At 49.0% G+C, this 21,402-nt stretch overlaps 1 protein-coding gene across 1 annotated transcript in view; it reads left to right on the top strand.

Annotated features, from left to right (window-relative positions):
- Window positions 1–21,402, top strand: part of SYT9 (synaptotagmin 9) — a gene marked incomplete at both ends in the record, with an annotated part of 164,604 nt that overhangs the window by 125,017 nt on the left and 18,185 nt on the right. The gene's annotated exons all lie outside the window — the stretch shown is intronic.

Here is a 21,402-nt window from a genome sequence, read left to right as displayed (position 1 = left end):
GTCATGCAACACTGGTACTTACAATTAACTTAGTTATAGAACTTAGTCATGGACATATGTGTGGAATGTATTCTTTTTGTTGGGTGGAAATGTGCCCAACTGAAAACAGGGGTCTTGTTTGCAGGAAAGAAGAGGGCAGTGGGTACCTAGAAGCAATGGGCCACCATTCTGCCTCTCATACCCTCATTCATTCTCTCACTCCCCCATCATTTCCTTCTCATTTATTCTCTTCCCATTCATCTTTGCTCATTGACTCACTCTCTTATTTATTTACTAACCCATTCTCTCAGAAATAAATTGCATTCACTAGGTAACATTTCTGAGAGTCAAACGCCATATGAGGTACGGATAATAGATATGAATAAGAAACTATCCATTCCTTCCCTTGAAGAGCTTATATACCTTAAAAGACAGAATATGATGTGTACACGCGTCATTAAAGGGGCATTCATGATCATTGGCATCCACATCCAGTGCCACTGAGCATGAAGCAGGAAAGTGTTTGTCCAGCTTAGATGTGATTGTCCAGGAAGCATTTCCTCCTCCTGTTCCTGGTAAGTGAAGAGAACTGAGCCCTTTGGATCGGGGACACCAGGGAGCCTAGATTGGGGCAGAGAACTTCTCTCTGACTCTCCCAGCGCAGACAGTTCTGCCCCCTGCAGAGCCATCCTGGGAGGCCTCGCTCGGTGTGGGCTCTGCTGTTGCTGACAGCCAGGTTGGTCTGGTTGAAGTAAATGTGCCGGCAGCTGCAGAGAGGCAGAGCAGCCCCCACCTGGCCTGGGGACAAAGGGACTGTCTCCCTTGGTTGGAGATGGTGCCGGAGGGAGAAGAGCAGGGCAGGATTTGTGAATTGATTTTAAGCTTCCGGGTACCAGGAGGAGCCTTGGGCCCCCAATTTGCAGGTCCCTGAGGACCTCTGCCCCTGGGCCATCGAAATTAAATTCCTGGACTTGAAATTAATCCCTAAGGGAGATAAAATTAGGCCCCGTGAAGCTGGAGAAGTAGCTGGAGGGCTGTGTGACCAGCCTGCCCCTCACTCCTGTAGCTGTTGGTGCAAGTCTCAAAGGCTTCGTCTGGGGGCTCATTAAACCGCCTGCGCCTGGCGCTAGTGGTGGCCGTTAGAGCAGTCACAATAGACGTTTGCACCCTTGTAAGTCACTGCTGACTTCAGTGCTTATTTGTAACCTGGCGTGTCAAAGAGTGTCGGAGCTCTCTGCTTCTCAAGACACAGGACATGGGAAAGGATAAGGGTGAGGGGTGTGGTGTGGGGCTGAGACGTGAGCCCTGATCCAGTGTACAAGCCAGGGACCTAGCCAGGAAATAACCCTGAATGGCGCGTGTACACAAGGGGGCGTGCAGACAGCGGACCTCGGAGGCTTCCTGCTCGGCCGAGGAAAAGACGCTGCATGACTCTGGCCACCTGGGAGAAGCTCCCAAAACCCTCAGCACCTGGCTTTGTGCAGATCTGTGTTTGCTGGTTATGTAAGTGAGAAATAAATGTCTTAGGGTTAAACCACTGAATCTTGGAAATCGATCGTTCCAGCCGCTAGAATAACTTCGGCTAATACAATGGTCGTTCTCAACTGTTGCAGCAGAACTTAAGACATGAAACGCCTGGGCCCCTCCAATGAAGGGCAAGACAAGGGAGGCTGGCCCTGCCCTGTGGCTTCTTGTCTCTTTGAAGTTCATGCCCAGAACTCCAGATCCATCCTCAGAGGGGAGGCAATACTTTTCCCTTTAAAAATAAATGTGCAGAATTGGGGCACTGGTACCAGAGGAGATGAAGAGCAGTATCGGGGAGGTCACTGCCCGTCGCTTACAGCCGTGAGGATGGAGGAGGCCGTGGGCAGGTGGTGGGAAGCCCTCACTTTGGGGTTGGATGGACATAGATTCAAGTCCGTGGGCTGCCACTCTCAAGTTGTTTTTCTCTGAGTTCCCTCATCTGTAAAGTGGCCGTCACAGTGCCTATCTCACAAGGTGGTGGTGAGGATTAAAGCACCTAATATGTGTGAAGCACCGCGGCTGGTACATAATACATGTTCAGTAAAGTCCTCGGTTATCATTGTGTCCCACACTCCGAGTGACTGCGGTGTGTGTGGTGAGCTGGCACGGCCATGGCATACTCAGCCCATGTTTGGCGCCTTATGTGCCGCGCCAGCTCAGCCAGGTTCGGTGACCCTGAGAGGGGGCAGTGAAGGATTGAGAAAAGACAGACAAGAGAAGAAAGCTGGGTCTGGGTGGGATGCTGTCCTCTCTGGTGGAGAGCGAGCGACAGCGCCCCAGATGCACACGATGTCTTTATTTTATAGCCAGATTCCATGAGGCAAAGTAAGGGCGTGGTCAAGATGTTTACAACATTCTCGTATGTTTCATTCCTACTCAATTACATGCACCTGAACTCTATCAAGCCCACATCACTCAGGCACGTGGGGCCACGTGTTCGGACCATAGGTTCAAGCTTACAGCTATAGCTGTTGGCTATAATTGTGCTGGGCGGGCTCTGCCCTCCAAGCTGGGACTTGCACGTGGCCATGAGAGGACTGTGCCCTCTTATTAGTCCGAGGCTTGAACCTGTCCAAACAGTAGCTGCTCTCCACACTGTGTCCTCATGTGACTGTAACATGAAGACATATCATCCCTAATGTGTGTCACGGAGGATCACAGGAAGGTTGAGCACCTCCGTCCCCTGCACCCCGTGAGCCATCACCTCAGATTGGGGAAGTTGTCATTTGCAACTTTGCTGGGCATAGACATGTATATAAGTTCTTCTTTTTCCCTCGGCCTTCAAGAAAAGTTGCTTTTACACCCTCTTCCTTTAAATGTATGCTTTAAAACAAAAACAGTAGTGAAGCCACAGTTCTCATGTGCGCACACGTGTGTGTGTGTGTGTGTGTGTGTGTGTGTGTGTGTAAGCATGTGTGTTTGAGAGAGAGAAAGGGGAAAGAGAATATGGTGGTGTGAAGGGAGGCTGGCCTGGCAGAAGCTCTTCACTGCTGGGGGCCGAGGGACCAGGTTAGGACTGAACCCCGAGCCTGCAGAGATCTGGCAGTGGCTCGGGGCTGCATCCAGCATGCCTGACCTTGCCAGGGCAGGTGGCAGATGGAGTCTTCAAAGCCAGTGAGTTCAGAAATCCGTTTCTCTCCCAGGGATTCTGGACAGCTTCACCGCACACTCAAAGGTCAGCCAGCCCCGCGCCCTTTCTGCCCAGATGTCAGAGGCCTGGGAAGCGGCCTGGCTCCCCCAGAGCAGGCTGCTGGCACCTGGGGACAGGAGTGTCCCCTCTGTGGGGCCTCGGGAGATGACAGAACTCTCGAGGCTCCCACCTCAGAACCCCCTCTGCCATGTACCCAAGATGCCTCCTGGCCACATCCCAGCACCTGGCCTGCCTCCTGGATGTGGAGCTGACCTTCCTCACAATCCCCAGAGAGAATCATAGAAATGGTTCCAGGTTTTCGTCGCTTCCATGTGTAGTGCTATATGCACCTTCTCCATTAACAAGACACAAACCTGGCTTGATGGGAAGATAGTGTTTGGTTAAATCGAATTTTGCTTTTCTAAGAGAGACAGAGACAGAGGCTCTAACCGGAATTCACAGTGAAGAGCAGCAGCGTTGTCCTGACTGGCAGAGGTGCGAGATTCTAAACCGAAGCCCCACTGGGGCTGCCCAGGTGTGGAGAAGTCCCTCTCTCCAAGCCCAGCTTTTCTGTGGATGTGCAGCTAGTCTGGCCTGCCAGGACCACCCCAGGGAGCCCGATGCCCCCTGGAACTCAGGGTTCTACAATTCCTAGCATAACGAGGGGGCAGGTGTGGCCCCGTGAACCCTGGCAGGCAGAGTCCTCATCGACCACCTTCTGCCTTGTTAAGGGTGTGAACTTAGAGCTATAGAACTAAAGCGAATGTCAGTTCCGCAGATGCAACAGGAATTCACTACTGGCCCTTTGCACCAGGTTCTCAGCAGAGCCCACCCAGAGTCTCCGAGGTCCACACCTTCCCAGGAGAAAGCATCTGATGGCCCAGGTTGGGTTATGTACCCACCCTGGTCCAGGTTGCTGCAGGTCACGGAAATGTGATGGGGTGCTCACCCCAGCAGGAATATGGGAAGTAGACTTCTTGAGATGGGCCCTGACGGTCAGAGTGATTGACAGACGTGAACAGGACGGGTCAATCACAGGAGTGATTCTCCAGAAAGAGAGTGGGTGACTAGGAAAAGCCAAGCAAATCAGGTTCCCATCGAAGGGGTCTTGGGGTGTGGCAGGGTTCGGGGGTATTGTGGGGCTTAGGTCCTGGTGAGAATTAGACCAGTGGAGAAGGAAACTGAGACAGACAAATTATTTTGAAACAGCATGGCCTGAGGCTCTGTTCCTTCTCTCTCCCTATTTCAGGGGAAACTTTAGGAAGTGTTGCCCCTCAGCAAGCAGGAGGTACTTGAGGTGCCCCTTGGCACCCAGCTTGCTGGTCTTTGGAAACCCCATGAACCCCACTCCCTGTTAGTAGGCAGTGTTAGGCTGGTGATCACATGCTTTGCCCACGAAAGGCCTGGCTCAAGACCTGAGCATAAGCCTAAGTCGGTGTCAGGGGATAGTAATGGAGATGAGTAGTGGGTACACGGAGGCCACTTGTCATCACACCATCTCCCCCACGCTGTGACATGCATCCCAGGCATGGTCCAGCAGAATGTCACAGTGTCTCAGAGAACAAAACGTTTGTTCTGGATGGAAACTGAGAGAACAAAATATGTTTTAAAGTTCATTAAAATAGTGCAAGAAAATGTAAATTCCTTGATCTCAAACAGATACCCTTCCTGGTAAGAAACAGGAAAGGGAAAAAAATAAACTGGATCTTGCTCATTACTGTTTTTCAGTCATTTCCCTGTCATATCAGTCTCAAATGTAACACTCGGTTTCCCAACTACAACTCTTTTCCTTCTTCCTAGCGGTTTACTCCCTCCTTCCTCCTTCCCCCGCTGGTGTCTTGGTGCAGGAAAGCGCAAAGCTGGCGGCAGGCGGCGGTCTGGGTGCTGTCATGTGCTTGGACGTGTTGTCCTGCTTGTCTCTGTCACCCCCTGTGCTGCTGAGAATCCCTGCAGGTGTAACGTGCACTGTCTCACCATCGGCCAAGCCCACTTCGAGGCTGACCAGACCCCACCTGAGCTGTTCGTGGCCCTGAAGATCTCATCAGATGCCTGGCCCAGAGGTCTTCTTTGCAGCCCTTAGTCCAGGGTCATTTCCCCACTTGCTGGAACCCACCCGAAACACTGTCACCAGTACTGTCACCTCCTTCCACACCCTCTGGGCGTGCAGGGACACATGGGAACTGCAGGAGACTTGGTGCCATTACAGGTGCCCTCATCATGCCTGTGCCTGGCCATTTCTGCATTGTTCCTCTAGCCTCTTGTTGGCACAGGGCTACACCTGCTTTCCACTTCCTCCTCAATCCACCTGAAACTCGGGGTTTCAAGCCTGAGAGGTAGAAGCCAGGACCGCCCATCAGAGCCTCTGTTCTTTCCCTCTCTCTGTTTCTTCCACCAAAGGCTCTCTACTTCCTCCTCCCAACTGGTGGAAACTTTCTTCATATCCATAGCATGATTCCTCTCTCCCTATGCCTTCTGCTCAGATATCCAAGGTCTCCTCTCAACATCTAAAGGGGACACTTGGAATTGGATGTGTCTCTTTTTGGACAAGGGCTGGCTCTTGCTTCATGGGGGACTAGCTGATCATTGACTTTAGGCTCTTTGCCTTTGATATGCTGGATAATATGGCATTGATTAATTGCATGAAACAACATGATTTACAGGGAGTGGAAATACTGTCCCTATTACATAGATATTGAATTAGTATTTGATGAATGAATGAGTGAATAAATTAGACATATAATGAAAGCAATTGGGTTCCTTTGGTTCTGAAGTTCCACAATTCCCCATTTAATGTATCCAAAGTAGAAGTCAGTTTGGGGCGATGTAAAAGATACTGAGACTGAATTTGCAGTTGGCTCTTCAAATGGAGATGGCCCTTCTTAGGCTCCAAGCTTGAGTTACCTTTTCTCCACTTAGGAGGAGGACATGCGAGGAGGTCATTTGCTCCCTTGGTTCCCATGTGTGCCATCTGATGATACTGGCTTTGCATTTTGATTGCAGTTGAGAAATGTTCAGGACAGTAACTGAGTCACCTTGTAAATCATGAAGATTTCTCTTGAGCTTAAGTGGATGCCCAGGTTCTAAAGTACTTCAGCATCTTCCTTCATAAGAGATAGAAGAAACAGAAATACCACAGAGACCCCTGTGGCAAGTGGCAGACCATTGTACCTTGAATGAGAACTGATCAGGAGGTGACAAGGATATTAGTCCACAAGTTGGCATTTCTCACCAGGGAAACATTTTAGCAGCAGTTTACACAAAATAATGATTCACTCCACCTCCATGTGAAGACAAAAAAAAAAAAAAGAGAAAAATAATGGGAAAGTATTGTTGGACAAAATAAAGGACTTATAATTGATAGTCCCCTCCCCCTACACACACCAAAAAAATAAGCTATTTTTATGGATGGGATTTAGCATGGCAGTCTCCATAAATACCTGCAGGGCCACTGAAGCAAAACTGATTGCAAAGAACATAAAAATGTGCTACATGTTTGGGAATCTGAAAAGCATTAACAACCCCATTAGAATCTGTGCCAGTTAATTTAAGTGGCCAGAATGCAGTTTGGACAAGTAGGTTTCCAGCTGGTGGAAGGAATGGTCAGCAAACAAAGCCAAGAGCATTCAAATTTCTCAAGTAAGTCTTCTTTCTTGTATTGAATGATCTGTACAAAAGAGGATGCTAAACATTTTCTCCTCTTCAGCTGGAATACAAAACCAGCGACTCTTCCTAAGGTCTGTGGAGATAGTAATCACACACAACATGCGGGTAAACATTGGGGCTATAAAAGAGAATGTGTTGGAAAATAACATCACTGCCCAAACAGAAAGACAAATGCATCTTCACTCTTCCCCCTTCACAAATGACCTTGCCCAGCAGTCACTGCGCTGGACCGTTCCTGTGGCACACCCGAATAATAATTAAATAAGCAAGTGGCTAACAGTGGGCTGGAGCCTTCAGCAATCTCCGTCTCCAGGACCAGCATTCTGAAGTGGCCACTGTATAATGGGCTGGTGGGCCAATTCATCCCCCTAAAATAAGTAAACTAGATTGGTTTAGATAAGCAGTATGAGGTGGGATTTCTCTTGCTTGAAACAGAAAATACCTTCTCTGGGACACAGAGGACCATTCCCAAAGCTGCCATGAGATCAACCCTTCTGTCTTGCTCACCATGGTATGTCCGTACCTAACAAAGTACATGGCATATCAGGGACCGTCTATAAAGTTTTCCTAATGAAACAAATTATGATGTTTGGTTAATTAGCTTATGTGTTCGAATAGTTATGATCAAAAGAAAGACTCTCTTTTTTAAATATGTTTGTATTGATTTCAGGAAGAAGAAGGGAGAGGGAGAGATAGATAGAAACACCAATGATGAGAGAGAATCATTGATCGGCTGCCTCCTGCACGCCCCACACAGGGGATAGAGCCAGCAAACCGGGCATGTGCCCCGACTGGGAATTGAACCATGACCTCCTGGTTCATAGATCCGTGCTCAACCACTGAGCCACACTGGCCAGGCCAGACTCTCTCTCTCTCTATCTTAATGACGCACAAGTAATGTAAAAAATATATATATATAGAAAAATGCTTTCCTTTTGTTTTGTATCTTATTTCAAATCCTGCATGGGCTTGAGGGAGTCCTGTGCAGCCCTCTTCTGCTGTCTCCCTGGGTTGAGAAAGACTCAGTTTCTCAGGGCGAAGATCAGCCACATGACTGTCTTTTTCCATGTACATGTCCTACCATGTACTGCAATTCATTTGTTTAGAATGAAAATGAAAATCTGTACTCATTTAATAACAGTATTTTAGCAACTTGAACATTATTTTTCAATCCTGTATTCATTATTTTTATTTATAAGCTAAAGCTCAATTGTATGGTAAAGTCTGTGATTGGCAGTGGTGGAATTACATACTTCCCCCATTTTAAATAAAGTTCAGAATATGAATGTGATGACATTGATCATTGAAATTCTTGAAAATAAGGAAAGGACTTGGGGTGGTGCATACACAACACAATATACAGGTGACGTATTGTAGAACTGGACCCCTGCAACCTGTATACTTTTATTAACCAACCAGAGGCCCAGCACACAAAATTCGTGCACGGGTAGGGTCCCTAGGTCTGGCCTGCGATCAGGGCCAATCTTCCCTGGCTGCAGGAAGCCAGCTCCGCCCCTCCGCTGCCACCCATCACCCTCTGTGTGTGGGGCGACTAGCGGGGCAATCGGAGCCCTACTCGCACCTGCCTTGGCCTTGCACCGCCTGCATCCATCGCCACCTCCCGCAGTTCCCTGTTCCCCATTGGGTGATCGGAGCCTGCAGGCTAGGGGCAGCTCCTGCGTTGAGCGTTTGCCCCCAAGTGGTCAGTGCATGTCATAGCAACCAGTTGTTCTGTGGTCCAGTCGATTTTCATATTACCCTTTTATATATATAGATGTCACCCCACTACATTCAATAAAAAGTAGGGAATGGGGTGTCTCCAAAGCCAGGGAGCTTTACAGTCATTGAGCACTGACACAATGTGACCTGCACTCCTGGGATGTGCTATGGGGAATTGTGCTCAGACTGTCAGTAAGAGGCAGTTATAAACAGGAAACATGGTGCGATTTTTTTCCTTTGGAGCTGAGGAATCTGAATGGAGTATGCTTAAACATTGTACATATTGATAGGAAGTGTCCAGATTGAAAAGCTTGCTTAGAGGAAGGTTGTAAAACCAATCAAGGAAGCAGATGCTGTGCAGAGGGGTTCAGATCCACTAGATGTAAACAATGTAAACATTCTGGGTTTCCCCCTCAATGCTAACGTCTGTGCTTCTAGAGCAGTGGTCGGCAAACTGCGGCTCGTGAGCCACATGCAGCTCTTTGGCCCCTTGAGTGTGGCTCTTCCACAAAATACCACGGCCTGGGCGAGTCTATTTTGAAGAAGTGACGTTAGAAGAAGTTTAAGTTTAAAAAATTTGGCTCTCAAAAGAAATTTCAATCATTGTACTGTTGATATTTGGCTCTGTTGACTAAGGAGTTTGCCGGTCACTGGTCTAGAGGGTGCGTTCGGTTTGGGCTTTGTCTGCTTCTCCTTCCCTGTTGGCTGGAGTCAGGGTCACATGGAGGACGAAGCTGGATGGGAATAGTCAACTCCTGCTCCCGGGAGAAGATGGGCCTGGAGGCACTGGATGCAAAGGGGCTCACAGACCCATAACCAACATCTGGAGGCTGAGCATCTCGTGCTATTTCTAGAAGCTTCCATACAGGGACAGAAGTGGGGCGGGGGGGGGGGGCCTCCTGTGGCAACAACTGAGGCCCCAGATCCAGCCTCTAACAAGGGACCCAAGAATCAAGCAGGAGTCAGAGTGGGATTCTGGTGGTAGGGTGATGACATAGGTCTTCATGGCAGACCTTGAGGATTGAGGTCGACCCAAGCAGGACCCCAGCGTGGCAGGCTGGCTCTGCCTGGAGGTGGAGACCAAGGATGTAGAGTTAGACTCGCTTTGGCACACAAGACCAAGGAATGAGTTGACAACCAAGGCCCCTTGGCTGTGGAAAACTGTGTAACAGGACCCCGCAAGCATGGCGGGCAGCCACAGGACTGCCGTCTGCTGTCACCTGGAGCCTGTAGGGTAAGGTCCACACTGTATTCCTGGGTGAGGGGCCAAGGCGGAGTGAATCTGATCTTTCACTTGCCTTTAAAATGTTATGTTCCTGCGCTAGCTGGTTTGGCTCAGTGGATAGAGCGTCAGCCTGCGGACTGAAGGTCCCTAGGTTTGATTCCGGTCAAGGGCACGTGCCTATGTTGCGGGCTGGATCCCCAATGGGGGGCATGCAGGAGGCAGCTGATCAATGATTCTCTCTAATCATTGATGTTTCTATCTCTATTTCCCTTTCCTTTCCTCTCTGAAATCAATAAAAATATTTAAAAAAATAATAAAATGTTATGTTCCTGCCGGGCTGATGTGGCTTAGTGGTTGAGCATTGACCTATGAACCAGGAGGCCACAGTTCGATTTCCAGTCAGGGCACATGCCCGGGTTGTGGGCTCAATCCCCAATAGGGGGCATGCAGGAGGAAGCAGATCAATGATTCTCTGCCATCATTGATGTTTCTATCTCTCTCTCCCTTCCTCTCTGAACTTAATAAAAATATTTTTAAAATAAAATAAAATGTTATGTTCCTTAAAGTTGCAGAATGTCCAGCCCCAGGATTAGCACTAATGATTCTTATCCTGCTGCTTAAAATATGGCACTTGCATTGCTCTCCAAGTGTGGAACCAAAGTAGCATGTGAATGTGAGCTTACCTGGAGTGAAATCTTACACCAGGAGTAAGGATCCAGGGATCCTTGCAGAGAAGGAAATAGAGATGTAGAGAAATCCTCCACTCCCAGGATGAGGGGGAATCAGGATCACCACGGGGTCCTACAGAATCGAAGCTGTCACACACAGTGGCCATCTGCTCTGCCCAGTCCTGCTCTCACACGCCCGTGGGCCCAAAAGAGTTAAGAGCAAAGGCCTTGAGAAGGCTGGGCTTTGTTACAGGGGAAAAGCTTTTAGCTCCAGCTGCTGCTGTCAGCAGAGATGCTTGAAAGCAAAAAAGGGAATAATTGGAAAGAAAAGGACTTTAGAATCCCATGGGCGTCTCCGAGGCCGCCTCAGCCCAGATGTTGCTCTTCCTGCTTCAAGCCTGTGGTTCTCTAAAGCCCGCAGCACAGGTGGAAGCTCCCTTTGCTGTCTTTGCAGACTGTGTCTGAGTTCATGGGGACCCAGCAGACTGCCCCACAGGGCAGGAGCTTCCTCAGGACAGGGATGGGCACAGAATTAATAACAGTGATCGCCCTGGAAATGCAGTCGTATATTATAGACGAGGTGGGTGGCTCCGGGCTCTATAAGAGTCCTTGAGCAGTTGCCGGCGGACTGCTGTCACTTTTCCCTTAGTGCATCAGCTGCAAAGACCGGAAAGGGCCTCCATGGTCCAGAGAATGATGGAGAACCAGGGTGATGATAGAGGGGCAGATCTGGACCAGATTCAGGGCTTCACCCACCCAGAGAGGAGGGCTGGGAAGTTAAAGGTTAGGCCCCCTCCACTGTCACCTTCCCTCCGTGGTCAGAGAACATCGGGTGGCCTCTGTCTGTAGTGCTCTGTGATGCTCAGTGGGACATGCCTGCTGAGCAGATGTTGAGTGGGGTGGGGTGGGAGCTAGTGTGAGGGGTTGTGGTTGAAGAAGCTGAAGGAAGAGTAGGTTTGGGAGAAGAAGTGGTGGAGGGCAGCCAGCCACAGGGAGAGGAGTTGGGTGGCTTGGGGGAGGTGGGCCGTAGGATAGGGAGATAAAAGATATTTAAAGATTTGTAGTCAGTTTTGCTGGCATGAGACAAGGTCACCTTCATAGCTCCAGGAAGTCTTCCGTGGCATTAACATGGATTTGAATTTGGATTATGTTATGAGAGCTAGCAGAGTCTGACTCCCAAACTGGAGGTCCCATGAAGGTTCTACATCATTCTATAGCCCATTTGTGCCGCATTAATGTTTAATAGGGAGGGAACCTACATAGCTCTGCCACTTAGAGCTGTGCGCTTGAGCAAATCGCCTAATCTCTCTGAGGATCAGTTTCCTCCTCCATGAAATGGGGATGTTAATACCTAGTTTTATTTTATTTTGTGTTATTTTATTTTATTTTATTTTACTTTATATCTTTACCCGTGGATATTTTTCCATTGATTTTTAGAGAGCATGGAAGGGAAGGGGAGAGACAGAGAGAAACATCGATGTGCAAGAGACACATCAATTGGTTGCTTCCTGCATGTAGCCTGACCAGGGCAGGGGATCAATCCTACAACGGAGATACCTGCCCTTGATGGGAATTGAACCCGGAACCCTTCGGTCCGAGGGCCAATGCTCTAAACACTGAACAAATCTGGCCATAGCTAGTACCTATTTTAAGTACCTGTTGTGATTAAATGATACAATCTACATGGAAGCATCTAGCATAGTGTCTGGCAGTGAAAGGTGCTCCCTGAGTGTTGAACAAGGAAGAAAACAACTCCGCCCCGCGTCTCCATCGCTGATTTTTGATGATGCTATTACAGTGCTCAACTAAAGATAACTTTCGTGGGGAGAGTCCAAGTTTGTCATTTCTTTGGCTTTTGGAATCTTCAATGATTCACAGAAACTTAGATGTTAAGAATGTAAGGTGTGGTGACACTGTATTTCATTAAGTTCCCGATTATACAGGGAGCAGAGAAGCGTGCCTCAGGCAATCTTGGCTGTGACTTACAGTAAGGAATACATTATATATCACAATACACATGGATATAAAACTGAAACAAAAGTTTCTTGAAAAAATACACATACATATGATGTATTTGTTGAAAAAAATTTTTTATTTTATTTTAAAAAAAAATACTGGTCACACATTAAATTGCTTTCCAAACCTAACAATGGGTCAGAATCCAGACTATAAAAACTGAAGTAAAGGTTGTGCACTTTTAGTGAGGCCGATGTATTTCTGAGGCCGTGTGGGAGGGCTACCAGGGAAATGTAGGATCCTTCCCAACTGCACACATAGTAGGGCCATCCAGAATACTTTTTTAGACCAGAATTCTCTGCTTTTCCTCACATCTATTTGTCAGGAAGCAACAGCATCCCTTGGTTTGAGCTTCTCTGCGCATGATGCTGCACGCCTGAGGGTGTGGCGGGGAGGGCAGTCTAACGGTAAATTGTATAGTCTGTGTTTTCAGAAGTTGTTTGGGAGCACAGGGGAGAGAGTTCCCAGCCATCCACTGGGGAAGGGTGGTGACCCAAGAGACACGTTGAACCCCCTGGACAGGTTCTTGAAAATGAGTGGAAACCCTCCTGTTGAGCAGAGAGGAAAAGGCATTTTGAGGGGAAAGGTTAATGCGTTCACAGGCTGGCAGGTGTGGAAGAGGAAGGCTGCCTCTGGGACACCAGGGACTTCAGGACTGAAACCCTGGGTCCGTGGGATGGAAATGAGGCCAGGGCTTAGGGCTTTCTGCCGGCAGCAAGGGAGCTCTGGGATGATTTTAAGAACAGGCTCAAATCTGTGTTGTAAAAGGGTCACGCTGGCCATCTGGAGGACTGCGAGTGGGAGGGGACGAGGCTGGAGGCAGATGTGCCGCCCTTGGGCCTGAAGCAGACAGATGTGGAGGGGATGGGTGGGGAGACGGAATGAATGCCCTTGCGGAGGTCTGTGAGAGGTCCGGGAGAGGGAGGAGACCTTTATGTGGATGTATGGTCCCAACATCTGAGCTACAGAATGGTAGAGAAGGGACAGGGTGTTTGGGACAAGGGTGAGGGAAGGGTGAGCTGACAAGGAGAGGGGAGATTAAGGCATTTCAAGGCCAAGAGCAGAAGAACTTGACAAAATGTACCATTCACCTGTTACCTTCAGAAAGATGCTTTTCCGGAAGATATATTGTGTTCACAACTAAGTGACTTAGATCTTAACCACTCACTCCTCACACACATGTGTGCACACCGTGCTCCTACATCTTACCCGTTTCTTAGCTGACCGCCAGTCACATTCTATTCTGGGCCCACACGCAGAAGGCAGATCGGTCCACCCGGGTTTTAAATGGAAATGCCTGTGCCCTAAATCTGCTGACAAAAGGCTGATTTGCCTGAATTTGAAGCCCAGATCCCTTGGGGAAGAGATGTCAGGAAGGTCCAAGTGTGACAGACAAAAGCTCTGGGTGAATTGGGGGACGTGGTGGTGGGGGGCTGCAGGTTTCCCAGCAACCCAGGTATCAGCATGAGGTCCTGACTCAGCACTGACCCTCCTGGGGTGGGAAGGGACCTGGGCTCAGACAGGCAGGATCTTCCCATTGCACCCCCTCCCTGCTGAGGCCGAGTGTGAGGACTGGAAAAACAGTCTAGGACAGTAGTCATCAGGGGATCTCAAACAGATGGTGGCCTCCCAGCATGGAGGAGAGGAGGCAGCGAGGACTGGGGGACAGAGCTACACTCAGTCACGTGGGGCCCTGATAGGCCCGGCCACAAGGAAGGCTTAGCAAAATCTGTGCAAATCAACTTCAAATATTTTTTCAATTGCAGTTGACATTTGATATCATATTATTTCCAGGTCCTCAGCAGAGTGGTTAGACATTATATGCCATGACCTATCTGACACCATACACAGTTATTACAGTACTAGAGGCCCAGTGCATGAATTTATGCATGGGTGGGGTCCAGCCAGCCCACCCCGATGGGGGCGGATCAGGGCCGGATGGGAGGGGCCATGGGAAGTTGGCTGGCCCTGCCCCTGATGGGGGCTGATCGGGGGTGGGGCTGGTGGGGGTAGGGAGGGCTGATTGAGGCCCCAATCGGGCGGTTGGCCTCCACAGTGTGCATCATAGCAACTGGTTGTTCCAGTCATTCTGGTCATTCTGGCGTTCTGGTTGCTTGGCTTTTATATATATAAATTATTGACTATATACTCTATGCTGTACTTTACATCCCTGTGACTATTTTATTACTGCCAATTTGTACTTCTTAACCCCTTCACCTTTTTCACCCATCCTTCCCCTCTCTCCCCCCCCCCCGCCCCCCCGCATCTGGCAACCATCAATCTGTTTTCTGTGTCTATGAGTCTGTTTCTGTTTTGTTTGTTCATCTATTTTGTTTTTTAGAGTCCACATATAAGTGGAATCATACAGTATTTATCTTTCTCTGACTAACTTATTTCGCTGAGCATTATATCCTCTAGGTCAGTGGTCGGCAAACTCATTAGTTAACAGAGCCAAATATCAACAGTACAACGATTGAAATTTCTTTTGAGAGCCAAATTTTTTAAACTTAAACTTCTTCTAACGCCACTTCTTCAAAATAGACTTGCCCAGGCCGTGGTATTTTGTGGAAGAGCCACACTCAAGGGGCCAAAGAGCCGCATGTGGCTCGTGAGCCACGGCTTGCCGACCACTGCTCTAGGTCCATCCATGCTGTTGCAAATGGGAAGATTTCATTCTTTTTTTATGGATGAGTAAGATTCCACTGTATATAGGTACCACAATGTCTTTATCCACTCAGCTATTGATGGGCACTTGGGTTGCTTTCATATCTTGGCTATTGTAAATAACACTACGATGAATAATATTTTAAAATCTTTCCTCGACACTATGCCCCATCTCTTTGCTACCTTTCAAGTTTCTCAAATATCTTGAGAAAGAGAGAGCACGCCGGCGTTTCTGTGTGCCTGGGGTGGTTGGCGGGCTACCCTGAGCTTTCATGTCTGTGTGTCTCCCTCGCCCAAGGAGAGCAGTCTCAGTAGACAGTGGAATCTGGTGGCCTCTGAGTTTATGTTACAGACAACTCCTCCAAGTTTCTGGGCTGAAAGGGGAAGGCAAGAGATAGGCCAGTTGCTAGAAAAAGGATGAAGGATTTTGACAATGGGATTTTCTTTCTCAGAAGCAGGAAATTTGAGTGTTTTTATAGGCTGAGGAAAAGGCTAATAAGGAAGGAAAGGTTGAAGATACAGAGAGAGAGGGGGGACAACTGGTGTGTGGGCTTTAACCTGGAGACACATGGCCCGGGGCCTAGGCCCAGCTCTTCTCACCCAGCACACAGGCTGTTCCTCTCCTCCTGTTTCTGGCCATCGAGACTCCATCTCGCCTGTGGGCCATGGAAGCACACGCCACCCCACAGGAAGGGTTCAGGAGTAGCCTGTGCTGCTTTCAGTCCAAGGGCAGAGCACCCAGCGGGTATACAGTGAGTCCCAGATGATCCCCTGCCTCCTGTCGTCCCACATCTGCAGGTCTCAGGTTTTCTCGGCATCCCCACTGCATGCTCCCAGGTCCTGGAGGCAGCTCTGCCCTCATCCAACCTGGCTGCACCTTGAAAGGGCCTTTTCCTTACCTGGATCCTGCTGGGCTGTTAGCCAGCATTCAGATCCTGCTCCTGTTCTTCATCAGCTTGGATCACACCGTCTGGGACAACCCAGCCTCTTCCCACTACTCTGCTCTGCACTTTGAAATTGCACCCCTCAGGCCAGAGCCCCACTCCCTGCCAAACCGTGCAGGGTTTGATACCACCCACGTCCCACCCCGATACCTGATGGACATACCATGCCTCTGCTTACTCTCCTCTCTGACTTCATCCTTGGCCCTGATACAGGAGCATCTCCTTGTCGCATCCTGGTGCCCCCCCGCCCCAGCTCTGATTCACAGCCCCACCCTCATTCAGTCCCAGCAAGTCCAGCTGTGGACAGTCTGTGAGCTTTTATTCTCAAGTCCCGAAGGGCCTGACGCTGCTGCGAGAGGCCACCTCTCACCATTCAGGATGCAAACCCTCACTGTGCCCACGTGGCTTCCATCAGACAAACTGCAAGACATTCAGGGGGATGCGCAGGACAGGTAAGTACACATACGCGTTGACCCTTGAACAACATGGGTTTGAACTGTCTGGGTCCACTTATACGTAGATTTTTTTTCTTCAGTAAATACTGTAGATGTATTTTCTCTTCCTTGTGGTTACAATAACTTTTTCCCTCTAGCTTACTTTATGATAAGAATGCGGTATGTAATGCATGCAGCATACAGAGTATGTGTTAATCGACTATTTGTTTTATAGGTGAGGCTTCAATAGGCATTAGTAGTTACAGTTTGGGGGAGATAGAAGTTACACGTAGATTTTCAACCGCGTGCAGGAGTCAGTGCCCCTAACACCCACATTGTTCAGGGGTCAACTGTAAATTAATCTAAGAAGGAGAAAGACAAAGAAAATGTGTGGGAAAATAAGAACTCTTTGGCAAAATAGTAATTAGGCCCTTAGGGAAATCATCATAGAGATTATGGTAGCAAAAGAGAGAATGTTTGGATATGGTCAGATTCCACCACCAGGTTTAGAATAAAGAGTTTCAAAAACTCAGAAGGAAAAAAAAGGTAGGTAGACATTTTCAATTGCTGGGAGCCTAGATGGAGAGACTCAAACTATTTGAAAAGCTCTTTAAAATGCTATTGTGGCGATGCAATCAGAATGATGGTAGGGGAGGCACTCACAGACACACCGACTACTGACGTTTTACAAGGACGTGCACGAAAGCTGAAAACAGTGAGGAGCTGCAGGCCTGCCTTTGTCTCACTAGCTGCTCTCAGCACGACCTGGCCCCTTGCTCGCCCTTTTGCCTCTCAAGTACGTTTATTGTCTAGGAATATAGAGCTTTGCCTGTCTCTCCACTTCCAGAGGGGCCTGCTCCAGACCGGCACCGAGAAATCTGGGTCTCTGTCTATACTAGGAAGCTGAGCTTCTTCGAGGAGCCACACACTTGACACTTGTGTTTCACAATTGGGTCACTTTGAGGCATCAGCAAAGCTTCCATCAAAGCTTTGGTCATACGACCTGAGGGTCCGCACCTCCCCACACTCTCCTGGGCACAGGACCTCCCAGCGCTGCTGATGCTCAGAGCATCCCAAAAGGACAGGTGTCCCCCCACCCGGTTAGCTGGCCACGCCACATCCCCCAAGGCCCAAAGGCCTGATCCGGGGAACTGTTTCCAACCTCTGGCAGATTCCCTTCTTCAGACAGATGAAAACTACCATCTCCTCGTCCCCTCGTGATGTCTGTCTGACCCCAGCCGTGACTCCCTCCTTTCCCCTGATGTCCGCCCACAGCATCTCTGGGCTTCATTATCTGCCCTCCTGGAAACCTCTTTCTAGCTGATTCCAAAAGGCTCAAGCCAACATAGGCTCCACAGGCAGCAAATGAAGTCTGGGTCCCACAGTTTGCCAGGCCAGCAGCCCCCACTGAGACCCTCTCCAGGTGAGAGGTGGTCCTGAAGGCAGCCGCTGGCTGCTCCCCGCCTGCCTCCTGTCTAATCTCTGCACCTGCCGTTAGCACTTGAAGCTCCAGAGAAAACTGATTGAGATGAGGAGCAATTCTTCTAATGACCCAGCACACTCTGCCGGTTCCCACACCTGCAGGGGACCTGGAGCGTGAGAGCATCCTCCATGCTCCAGTGGGGTCCCTGCCCTCTCTCCCCAATCAGGATGGAGGACGGCGTCAGGCCTGACTTTTAGGACACTTGTCACTTTAAGAATGACAGCGCCCCCAGGGTAAGTTTGGAGCTCCCAGAGGTGCTCGGCACAGTGACTCTAGACCACTTCACTTGTGGTCCCAGACTCCGCTCCTCTCTCCACGCACCTCTGCCCCAGCACTGGCCACCAGCATCTCCAGCCCCCCACTCAAATTGATCTCTCTCCTTAAAGACGCTGGGCTTTGTTGGACTTCTGTCAGCAATTTTCTCCAGTCCTGGTGCTCTCAGTGTCCTCAAATATTCACATGGTTAATAGGACCCTTGCCTCAATGCCAAAGGATCTCCACGGAGGAAATGGCCCTTTTCCTGGGGCCTCAGCCATCAGCTCTGCTACCCTTTTCTGCCCTCTGCTGGCCATCATTGCCACTGCAGGTAACCTTTCAGGGTTCTGATGGCTTTCACTGATGTGCTAATTCAATAAACACTTCTTTAGGGCCACTTAGTACTATACAGTGTGTAGATAGTGAGCATTCAGTGATGAAAATACATGGTGCTTGCCTTCCAGGAGCACAGTCCAGTGAAGGAAAGATGGGGGAGAGATAGAGAGGGAGAGGGAGAGAGAGAGAAATATTATGAATGAATGGGAGTGAATGAATCCAGTGTACCCCTGTGGAAGCCTAGATTTGCTCATCATTTCACAGACTTTATCTCCAGTGCCTTCACCCGACAACATCCTTGGAATTGAGCACCCTTCCCCTGTTAGAGGTGGAGTGTGCCAGTGACATCTGTCTTCTCCCTAGTATTTTATGGTTTTTCATTTATAAATCAAATGTTTCTGAGCGGGTGCCCAGCTCGATTCTCCATGAAACAGTCCAGCTAAGGGGATAGACATAAGTAAATAATCAGACAGATTGCTTGATGACAGTTACGGTGTTACCTAGGGCTGTGTTCTGACTTGTTTACACCTAGTAAGAGCCCTGCACCGCCAGGATAGGGCATGGGATGCATGATTTGGAGGGAGAAGGAATGGCCCACAGAGAAGCGCAGCCTATGCACACAGTAGGCATCTCGAAAGTGCTGAATGCATGATAGAGGCTACAAAGCAGGCAAGGCTGAGGACCAAGCCAATGTCTCCAACAAGCTTTGCTGAAATCAGCAGATCATGTGTCCTCCCCTCCCCTGCAGCATGCCCACCACATCCTGACACTCTCTTCCATCCAACTAACTCATCTCCAGATGCAGATCCAGATGTGTCAGATTATGTTGGCTGGGACCTTTAGCAGGTTCCAGTCAAGGATAATTCAAGAGCCACAGTCCAAAATTGCAGGAGCCATATCTGCTCAGCACCTGGTGCATAGGAGGCACTCTGTAGTTCTGTTGGGATTATTAAATGAATACATGAATTTTGCATAGTCATCCAGGCAGGAACTTAGCTTCTGTGAAGATTTCAGTCATTGATCGTACTCATCTGACCAGTGGAGATCGCCATTCTGGTCCATTGTAACCAGAAGTGGATTTATAACTTAACTTGGTGTGTTGGCCACCAGCAATGTGTAGACTCTGGGAGAGAGAGTGTGCAGTGAGGGTGCGGGCCAGGGGTGCAGAACAGCCATGGGAACATATCCCCAAAGTTTGGGAGGCAAACCTCTGGAAGGACTAAGCTCTCTTTGACGGGTCCTGGTGGCCCCTGTGCTGGGAGGGACCGACTTCCTCAGAGATCCAGCAGGGGTGGCAACACGTGTTGCTTAAAACTATAGCTGGTTTGTAATTTTGGCCTCAGACAGTAATTACAGCTGCCAGGGCTCCTTGGAGAGATAATTACAGGGAGGATTCAGCATATTCATTTTATCTACACAACTTAACCATCAATTAAATCATTACTGTCTGATCCTATTCCAGAGTCTAGAAATGTTCAGTGAATGTATAATTTTGGAGGCACTGGAGTTGTTTTCAGATGGTTTTAAGTGAGAAATTGCCCCATTTCCAGAGCAGAGGCCCATGTGCATGCTTCCCGGTGGAGGCAGAGCCAGGGATATCCTGTGGAGGCTGCCTCCCGGGAGGCCCAAGACACAGGAGGGGCCAGGCCGAAGGGATTGGCCAGCAGTGCTGGCTTTGCCTTTGCTCTCCCACGCAGTTCATGATTTTCCAGAGCAGGATTGTTACTGGGACCTAGAGGTCAGCGGCTGGGAACAGAAGGGAGGGTGGCTTGATTTGCCAAGAGGCTTTTAGGAGGATCCACCCCTGCCGGGATTTTGCCGAGGCCCTGGGCCACCTTCCACTAACTCATAGCCAAAGAGGTGGTCCTCTCATTGTGGTATTTAAAAGCACAGGCTCTGGAGTCAGACCACGGGGCTCACATTTGGCTTTCCCACTTCTGAGCTGTGTGTCCTTGAGCCAGTGTCTGAACCTCTCTCAGCCTCAGATCATTCTCCTTTGTAACGGCACAGTGCAGACCCTACCAAACAGAGCTGTGGTGAGACCTCAATGGGAAAATAATGCAGTATGTTTAGCACAGTGTGAGCACTTAATGGCTGCTAGGTAAATCTTAATAATTGACGTTATTTAACACTAGAGGCCTGGTGCACGAATTCATGCACGGGTAGGGTCCCTCTGCCTGGCCGGCAATTGGGGCTGATCAGGGCCTGTCTCGCCCAGTCCTGATGGGGATGATAGGGCCGGCTGGCTTGGGGGAGTGACCACAGGAGGTTGGCCCTGCAGGAGGTTGACTGTGGAAGCGCACTGACCACCAGGGGGCAGCTCCTGCATTAAACATCTGCCCCATGGTGGTCAGTGTGCATCATAGCAACTGGTTGACCAGTCATTTGGTCAACTGATTGTAACAATTGCTTGGGCTTTTATATATATAGATTAGTTTTTTCCTACATGTACATAACTATGATAAAGTTTAATTTATAAATTAGGCACTGTAAGAGATGAATTGTAATAACTAGTAATAAGATAGATTAAGCATAACAAGGTGCTGTAATAAACGTTATGTGAATGTGGTGGTCTCTCACTCAAAATACCTTGCTTACTGTACTCACCTTTTCACTTAGAGAAAGCACTTTAGGGCTTCCCATTGGCATGCCCCAATTGCCAACATCACTGCTCTTGCACTTTGTGACTAATAGTAAGTAATATGGGGGTGGTCATTTGAACACAAGCACTACTATACCAGACAGTCAATCTGACAACCAAATTGGCTACTAAGAGACTAAGAGTGGAGATTGTTATAGTGTGGATTCAAAGGGATGATTCACATCCTGGGCTGGACAGAGGGGGACAGTGTGAGACTTCAT

The sequence above is a fragment of the Cnephaeus nilssonii genome (genome assembly GCF_951640355.1).
Source record: "Cnephaeus nilssonii genome assembly, chromosome: 13".
Taxonomy (NCBI): Eukaryota; Metazoa; Chordata; class Mammalia; order Chiroptera; family Vespertilionidae; genus Cnephaeus; species Cnephaeus nilssonii.
The sequence above is the reverse complement of the archived record's forward strand: the minus strand, read 5'-3'. Positions and strand labels throughout refer to the sequence as shown.